Source organism: Silene latifolia, chromosome Y (assembly GCF_048544455.1).
Source record: "Silene latifolia isolate original U9 population chromosome Y, ASM4854445v1, whole genome shotgun sequence".
Lineage (NCBI taxonomy): Eukaryota > Viridiplantae > Streptophyta > Magnoliopsida > Caryophyllales > Caryophyllaceae > Silene > Silene latifolia.
In genome coordinates, this window is record NC_133538.1 from 433954385 (window position 1) to 433964139 (window position 9755).

Here is a 9755-nt window from a genome sequence, read left to right on the forward strand (position 1 = left end):
TGTTAGGCGTATGGAGGTTCTTCTCTATGACACCCATAGCTTAACTTGGAAAAAAATAAACAATCTGCAAGACGTAATTTTATCTTGTACATTCTTTATTGACGGTTGCAGTTATAATTAATTCTAGAAGTGTGTATATAAATTGTAATTTGACAAAAATTCTATACTCTTAGGTAACTTGTATACAAAGCAATTGTACACCGTATAGTAGAAGAGTAGAACTAATGAGATAAAACTAATAGCTTAGCTTAATTTTTTTTAATATTCACTTTTAACTAATGAGATAAAACTAATATCTTAGCTTAATTTTTTTTAATAGCTTAGCTTAATTTTTTTTAATATTGTTTTTTGTAATTTCAAAGAATCATCAATATATATAACTAAAGGAGGCTTTTTTTTTTCTAATTATACTATCAGCATTAGAGTTAGGAGATAATTAATTATTTACAATTTTTCTCTTATAATTAGGAATATAATTATCCTATTATAAATGCGAATTAATTAATTATTTTACAATTTTCCTATTAAAAATAGGAAATAAATTAACAATCTATTAAGGCTTTTTTTCCTAATTATACTATTAGAATTAGGAGATAATAATTATTTAAATTTTTTCTATGATAATTAGGAATATGATTTTCCTATTAGAAATGAGAATTAATTAATTATTTTATAATTTTTTTTATTACAAATAGGAAATAAATTAATTATCTACAATTTACTAATATTAAAAAATTATTCATTAGTATTTGTTCACTTTTTAATAAATTAGAAGGAAAAAAAACATTTGATATATTTATAATATCCAATTTTATAACAACTTCTGATTAAAAAAAAAAAAAAGAGGTATTATGAGGCTAAAAGGCCCTAGGCCGAACTAGGTTGTGCCAAATGTGCATGCATAATACGTACTACATGAAATTTACTCATGTAAAGAGTAAAATAAACGCTGAAATATGTCTCTACGTCTTTTGTTATTGCTAATGTCATATTTAATTATACATAATACGAATTTTATTTTTCAAAGTCATAAATATTTCTCCTACTAATTTTAAAGTTATTTCCCTCACAATACACGTCAACTTCTATTGATAATTTATTATTCTATTATTTACATTCATTTGTCATTATATAAAAGTATATTAATCAAAATTTAAATAAGATATTCACAAATTATTGATAAGTACAAAGTTTGATATCTATTTTTCAAGGAGTATTAAAAGATAAAGAAAGTTACTGCTAATTTGCAAATTGAAATATCATATTATGACAAATAAATAAATGTTTTGAAAAACTTTATTGTGCGCTTGTTTTACAATTTAAAGTAAAAATGGTACCACGAGTAATAAAATAGATTTGAATGAGGCTTGAAGGTAAATTAGATACACTTATTATAGAAATATGTATAATGTTAAGATTAGTCTTTCCCTAACATAGTGAAGACTGTCTCTCTCAAGATTTTCTTCTGACAAATTTACACGCATAAAAAAATGTTACTATTCAATTATATGGAGCAAACTAATTATTGTTGATGTTATAATATTTTTTTTTTGTGTAAATTGAACACATCATCACTATAATTTAGGGAGAGATAGGAATTGGGGAAGGGTGAGACATATTCGTCATACATAATACGATGCTTTAACCACCTTTAGGCAAAAATATAAAAATAAATGAAAAAATTTAAACCTAAAAGGGGGTCACTTACTTGCCAACTCTTCTATAGTTCCCTACCGGATTAATATTCTCATGAAGTTTATGACACTTATTTCATATTAATAAAAAAATGATTATACTGCTTCGTACATTTTGTGATTTATAACTTTTAGCTAACTTATTTGAACTTGCTTAAATTTATATATTTTAAGTGAAGAATATTATTTATAAATATGATAAAGATAAAGTTTGATCTTTAATTTCCTCAGAGATAAAAAAAAAACTCAATTTTTATTTTCTTATAATATACTAATTAAAGGTCATAATGTAAAACATGAAATTACACCACAATCTACTATTTCAATATGTCGATAATCAACACTCAAAATAGCACATTTGTTATTTAAATAGTGTAAAAAATCTCAAAATGCTAAAAAAAAATGTTCAATCTGTCGTTATCAAACAAAAACTAAATTTCTGCATTTTTTTTTGTCATGTTCAACTTAATCTTTACGGGATGTAAAACTGATAAAGTTCAGAAAGTAGCGGTTAGTTTTCTGTTAGTTAGATGGACTTTTCAGAAGAGAGATGAAAGCTTTGCAATTTATACCGTTTTATGTGTGAGCCGAAGGGATTAAGAAGTGGGCTAAAGGTTGTTTTGAGTGGGATTGAGGTTGATTGCGATGCGTTGGTTGACTAAAATTTTTCTTTACTAGATCTAGAAAGAAGATAATAATTATGAGATAATAAAATTTGAAGAAAAAAGGACAATAAAAATGAGATGGAGGTAGTAAGATTTATTTATGTAACATGAAATAAATAGCAAAGTTTGTGTATATATATAATATTCAAACTTATTCAATTTACAAACATAGTACCCAAACACTTTGTTTGAATATCTGGAATGAAGGTATAGTAGGGGATGGGACGAGAAAAAGAGTAGGAAAGGAAAGAGAGAGACATAAGAGGGAAGATTGCTTCTTAAACTTTTCTTTATTGAAGGAGAAATAAATTGTCTTCGATAAGGGAGATGGGGATCTACATCATCTAGAGTAAAGATTGGTGTTTCATGGAGGTGAATGTGATTTATGACTTCTTAGATGTAAAACGTGGCAGAAAGGTAGTGATAGTGGTAGTGGATTGAAGGTTGTTTCAAGTAGTAAGAACTAATCACAGTGGCTGATGTTTTTTTTTGCGGGTATATTAGTGGGGTGGAGGGAGGGTGCATTTGTGGAGGGTGATGAGTTTAACGAGGATAGTGATAATAAATAAGGTCATTTATCAGCAAAATATCGTTTGCATTAAAACATATAGGTAACATGAATAATAACAAGTAACCTCAAAAGATTATACTGATAAACCTAATCTTGACCCCTTAAGTCCAAATTAAAGTAAAATCTTAATTCTAACAACATTGTCGAGAGCAAGGGTTATTTTCCATTGGATTGTGGATTTTTCTAGAAGTAGGGTTTTAGTTTTTCACTTGGTTGGATAAATTTGAGAGAAGTTTCGAAGACAAGGATCGATTTTTCAAGGGATAAGATTGTTTTAGATCATGTGTGTGAATATGGAAGAAAAATAGGGGTCTGCGTGAAATATTTTGTTTCAAATGAGAAGATGGAAGCCTAGACTATTGCGAGAGAGAGGGAGAGAGAGAGAGGGAGAGAGAGAGGGAGAGAGAGAGAGAGGGAGGGAGAGAGAGAGAGAGAGAGAGAGAAGGGGGGTGTCATAAGTAGCCCTAGCCATGTAGTATTGTATCGGAATTTGGTTCGCATTCAAACGTACTTCTATTGTTTGACCGGGAGATATAACATTCTAACTACCCTCAAATGTTTTTACATAATTACAATTTGATCCAGTACTGATTAAATTATGGTTGTTATTCGAAAGAATGAGATTTCTTGTATCATTGAGTAGATTATGCAGAGTAGATATTATTATTTTCCTTGACCAATTGAAAAACAAACAGGTGTTAATGAACAAATTCTAAAAATTATCAGTCCAAATATCATATATATAAACTTCATATTTGTTTTATTTTTATAAAAAAACACTCTTTTATTCTTATGTCAATATTATGTTAACACATGTGTGATAAATTTCACAATAAAATGGAATATAGACATATAGTACATCGTTCATATCTAAGATTTTATGTATGCCGCATGACCAACAAATAATTCCTGGGGTAATTTGATAACTTATACCTTGAATAAGTCACTTTTTCAAATCTTATACCTAAGATAACTTTCTTTAAAATCTTATACCTAAAATAACATTTTCTTCCAAACTTGATACCAAATCTGAAAAAAAGCCTTAAATTGACAATTTTAACCTTATTAATTAAACATTGTCATCATTTGCCTCACCCATTAACACACATATCTACGGTTACCACCACTGAAAACAATCAAATTAGTAAGGACAAAATCGTTAATTTAGGGATTTTTATAAGATTTGGTATCAAGTTTTTAAGAAAATGTTATTTTAGGTATAAGATTTTAAGGAAAATTTTCTTAGGTATAAGATTTGAAAAAGTGAGTTATTCAAGGTATAAGTTATCAAATTACCCTAATGCCTGTTAACATAATATTGACATAAGAATAAAAGAGTTTTTTATTAATAAAATACATTTTTTAGGAAAATAAAACCAATATGAAGTTTATATATATGATACTTGGACTGATAGTTTTTAGAATTTTTTCATTAATACCTGTTTGTTTTTCAATTTGTCAAGGAAAACAATAATATCTACTCTGCATAATCAACTCAATGATGCAACAAATCTCCTTCTTTCGAATAACAACCATAACTTAATCATTGCTAAATCAATATGTAAAAACATTGAGAATGTTATATCTCCCGGTCAAACTATAGAAGTACGTTTGAATGCGTACCAAATTTCAACGCAATACTACATGGATAAGGTTGCTTATGACACCCTCCCTCCTAGCAAATAGTCTTGGCCCCCATCTTTTCATTTGAAACAAAATCTTTCACGCAAACCCCTATTTTTCTTCCCTATTCACACACATGATCTAAAACAATCTCATCCCTTGAAAGATCGATCCTTGTCTTTGAAAATTCTCTCAAATTTATCCAACCAAGTGAAAAATTAAACCCCTACTTCTAGAAAAATCCAAAATCCAATAGAAACTAACCCTTGCTCTCGACAATGTTGTTAGAATTAAGATTTTAATTTAATTTGGATTGATGGGGTCAAGATTAAGTTTATGAGCATGATTTTTTGAGGTTTCTTTTTATTATTCATATTACTTATATGTATTAATGCAAGCGATATTTTGCTGATAAATAACCTCATTTATTATCACTATCCTCGTTAAACTCATCACCCTTCCACAAATGCACCCTCCCTCCACCCCACTAATTTACCCGCAAAATAAAATATCAGCCAGTATGATTAGTTCTTACTACTTGAAACAACCTACAATCCACTACCACTATCACTACCTTTCTGCTACGTTTTACATCTAAGAAGTCATATATCACATTCACCTCCATGAAACACCAATCTTTACTCCAGATGATATATATGGATTCTCGTCTATCGAACACAATTTATTTCTCCTTCAACAAAGAAAAGTTTAAGAAGCAATATTCCCCCCCTCTCTCTCTCTCTCTCTCTCTCTCTCTCTCTCTCTCTCTCTCTCTCTCTCTCTCTCTCTCCCTTCCTATTCTTTTTCTCATCCCATCTCCTACCTCCATTCCAAATACTCAAACAAATTGTTTGGGTACTATGTTTGTAAACTTAATAAGTTTGAATATTATATATATATATATATATATATATATATATATATATATATATATATATATATATATATATATATATATATATATATATATATATACACACACGAACTTTGCTATTTATTTCATTTTGCATATATAAATCTTACTAATGCCTCCATCTCATTTTTATTGTCCTTTTTTCTTCAAATTTTATTATCTCATAATTATTATCCACTTTCTAGATCTAGTAAGGAAAAATTTTAGTCAACCAACTATCGAGTGGTTTATTTCCACTCGATCGAAATGTTTATCGCCAAGTTACTCGATCGAGCGGTTTTATTCCACTAGATCGAGTGGTTTGCCCTGTAATTGAGTCTTTCCGCCTAATTTCGTATGGGCTTTTGTAAATAGGCCTTTGGATTAGGTTTAGAAGTGGATTTTTCGTATGCTACTTAGGCAGTAGACTGCGTAATTCACTTTTACATCATCTTTTACTGCTTCACTTTCTTTTACACTTTTCCACTCTAGAACTCGGATTCCCAATTTGTAATCGGTATTATTTTTCCCTTTTTATTTCTTAATCGTAATTATTGTTTTGTTTCTATCTTTCTCTCATTGCTTTCATTATTGTTTTATTTGATCCTTCCGTTTTTATTATTACCATGTTTAATTCTCATTATCTATATATTATCATTGTTGATTCGATAGTAATGTGTAGCTAATTCCCTTTTGTTAAGACTAGGGAATCCATGATTATGAAGGGAGAGTGATTGAATTACTAGGTTAATGCTTGTGTAGTCCTTGTTTTTAATCGCTGCAATTATTTGTATCTGTCTAATTGAGTCGACGCAATTAGGCATTTAAATTATAGTAAACCTTGACCTGGACCGGAAGGTTGGAAAGGGTGAGACTCGTAGCGAACTTTAGGGCACTGTAGTGCGGGCGGAAGCTAAGCTATTTATGCTTTAGTGCGAATTGAGACCGGAAGGAGATATTTACTGCCCCTTTGACCATACCTGCATTAACCTGAGACCTAGATCGCTTGACTGAATGATCATGGTGAACCGACTGTCTTAGCTGCTTTTTTCTTATCTGCTTAATCTTTATTCTTCTGCCTTTTTCTCTTTCTCATTCTCTTTAGTTTAGAACAACCCAATTAAAACCCCCCAATTTGGTTACCGTGACGAACTTAGACAAAGGTGACATTTTCCCATCTCCCTGTGGAGATTGACCCGACTTCCCTAGCTATATTAGTTAGAGCCAGTTGGTTATTTTTGATAGGTATACGACTGCCCTATCAGGTACTAAAGATACGGACTCGTCCCCCTTTTAGCATTCTATGCCTAAAATGACTCTCGTACGCCCTGGATAAGGCCATCCACTATCCAAAGGTTCTGAGTAAGGGGTGAGGGTACGTATTGGGAAGCCCTTTAATCGGACACCCAATCTCGCCCGCGTTAGCGGCCTCTACTGATCGATCGTGGTTATTTAAGTGCAAAAGTTGATAAAACGGTGTAAATGCATGAATGCACATCCAAAAGTGTTAACCTAACATGTGAGCTTTTTAAGTCGGTTTGTTAATCCCAATATCAAGCATAAGATGTCAACTTGGATTTAGATTGATTTGCATGTGAAAAAAGAAAATTAAACATCCATTTACCGAATTCGGATTATGGTGCTTAACACGATTCATTTATTTGAAAAAAATGTGTTTAAACGACAAAGTATGAAATGCAAACTCGTCAATCTGATCCGTCACGTATTCGGATAAACCATAGTCGAAATTGTCCTAAACAAGTGCTAAAACGAAACAGAACAGTGTCAGGCAGCCCCATTGGGGCGCGAGCCTATTGGCGAGATAAAGGGCTATGCCCAGGTTTTAAAACATGAAAACTTACGGCCGCTTGGGGCACGAGCCATGAGCCGACCTAAAGGGACGTCTCCTGGTTCTTGAAAAGGTTATTTAAAACCGTATTTGTGATGAAAGATTTGCAAATGTTGTTTGCATGACTGGGAATAATTACTATTGTGTTAGTAACATTCGTTGTCGGATTTGCATGTTTTGAAAAGTATAGTTTACAAACAAAAATGTAAAATATTTGATTTGAACAAATCATGTTAAGTTCATTTCTTTGTAATTAGTCAAGTTAATCATCGCACTCGGATTAAACCGACATGGTATAAAGAACCAAGGATGATTATGAATTATGACTAATATAATTACAAATGTAAACAAATGAAAAAAATGGTAAGTAAAATAAAAGGGTGTTAATATACCCATTAAAATATAATTAACCAATAATATCATCGAGTCACGGATTAAACCGTCATGGTACATGGAACCAAGGGTGATTATAATTTATGGTTAAAAGGTTTGTCATAAACATGAATTAAAATGGTAAAAACCGATTACAAATAAGAAATGAAATATAGAGAAAAGACGAGAACAAACACGGATGAGTCTGACCTGGATACCTACAAGAGGCGCGAGCCTCCCTGCATAGCAAAGAGCTCCTATCTCAGGCCAAAACTCGGTTTTGGCTCGTCTAACCTATATTTGAATCGTGTTATGCATTGTTCATGCATATAAACTCATAAAAACAGTAAAGACATGAAATAAATGATATATTTACACTCTCAAACTTACGTATATTGATGTTTGCGATGTAGACGACTTTAGAGACGGTTTTCTCGTAGCGACTACTCACGATCAAAAAAGTTTAAAAGAGTGCCTTTAAAAAGGATTTTGTTTTGAAAATGAGTTGAAAATATGTTGTTGAAAAACATGTTGATTGATGAATTGAGTTGGTCAAATGGGTCGGTCGAATGCACGACGACGGTACCAAACAATATATGTAAGGCTTGTATTTACGATCGGTAGGTCGTAAACACGTGTTGATTTTGTAACTTAGGAAGTTGTGTCTAGAAGTTTAAGAGAGAGGTGAGTGGGCGGACACTCGCGTGAAGATTATGGTGTGTGGTGGTGGGTATTTATAGAGAAATGTGGCGTTGTAGGTCGGGTTATTTTGCCTAGAGGCTAAGCAGATGGCCTAAAGAGGCGCGAGCCACCTCATGATGGAAATGGGTGTATTGTCCCTTTCAATTTGGACGTGGCCAATTCTCCATCCATTGTTGATATGTGGCATTCATATAAGATGTCGTATAACAATATGGCATATAATAAGATGATTTTGGTGTTACTTGAGGTAGGTAATTTGTGTCTTTGACTCGGGTTTGACCCGTGTGAGTCGCGATTTGAATTTCGAGTTGGTTTTTGGCTCGGTGTCAGTTTTGACTCTAATTAGGGTCATTTTAATGGAAATGACATGATAAAGACATTCATGGCATTATTTATGACATTCGAGATTTGGGTTGACTCGGGTTGACTCAGGGTGACTCGAGTTGCGGGTTTCTGAGTCTGTTTTGGGTCCGAAGACAGTTTTAACTCTAAATAGTGTTATTTTAATGCAAATGAAGTTAGAAAACTTTTGAAATCATTTTTCATATCCGAGTAGTGCATTAAACCGTCTCATGTATAGCCAATCCACGCACGCATATCAAAAACACGTTACAGTCCGATCATCATCGGGTGGTTTTTGAAAGGTGCATATACTGGGTATCTATAGGCCTAGACATGGAACTCTCTAGAGTTCCTTACCACTTATACACATGGAAGGTTCTAGGTTGTTCTACATAAACCTAGAACATACATGACTCTTCTAGATCCTTCTAGACTCTTCTAGTAGTTTCTACATTATTCTAGCACATTCCGGATAAGTCTAGAACATTCCGAAAACTTCTAGAATACACTAAAAGTCTCATACTTCAATAGGTGCTAATAAACGTACCAATTATGCCTACTACAAAAATGGATAAAACCAAAGTTATTAATTTAACACAAACTCACAAAAAGTAAGCAACATGTTTCGTTGACAATACCGTGCCCCGTAATATTTTTGATTGGTGATTACACCTTTGTAACATCTTCATCCTATCAATGAACAAAAGATATCAGTTAGTAAAAACACCGTACCACATCTGCTATATATCATAGTGTAAAACTAAATATTGACAAACAAATTAACAATTAACAATAATAAGTCGATATCAGGAAAGGGGAATTTATTAGAACGTAATAAGCTTTTATATATACAAATAGAACTTGTATCCTACCCAAATAGATATGGTTTAGCTGTATCTTATTAAAAAGGGAAGTGCTAGGGCGACACCGGGTGTTACCGAAACTTGGTAACACCCTAATAAAATGATAGAAAAAAATTAAAAAGTAAAATGTAATTTTTGATTTTGCGCCAATATCGTAGGGATAAAATCGTAATTCTCAATCT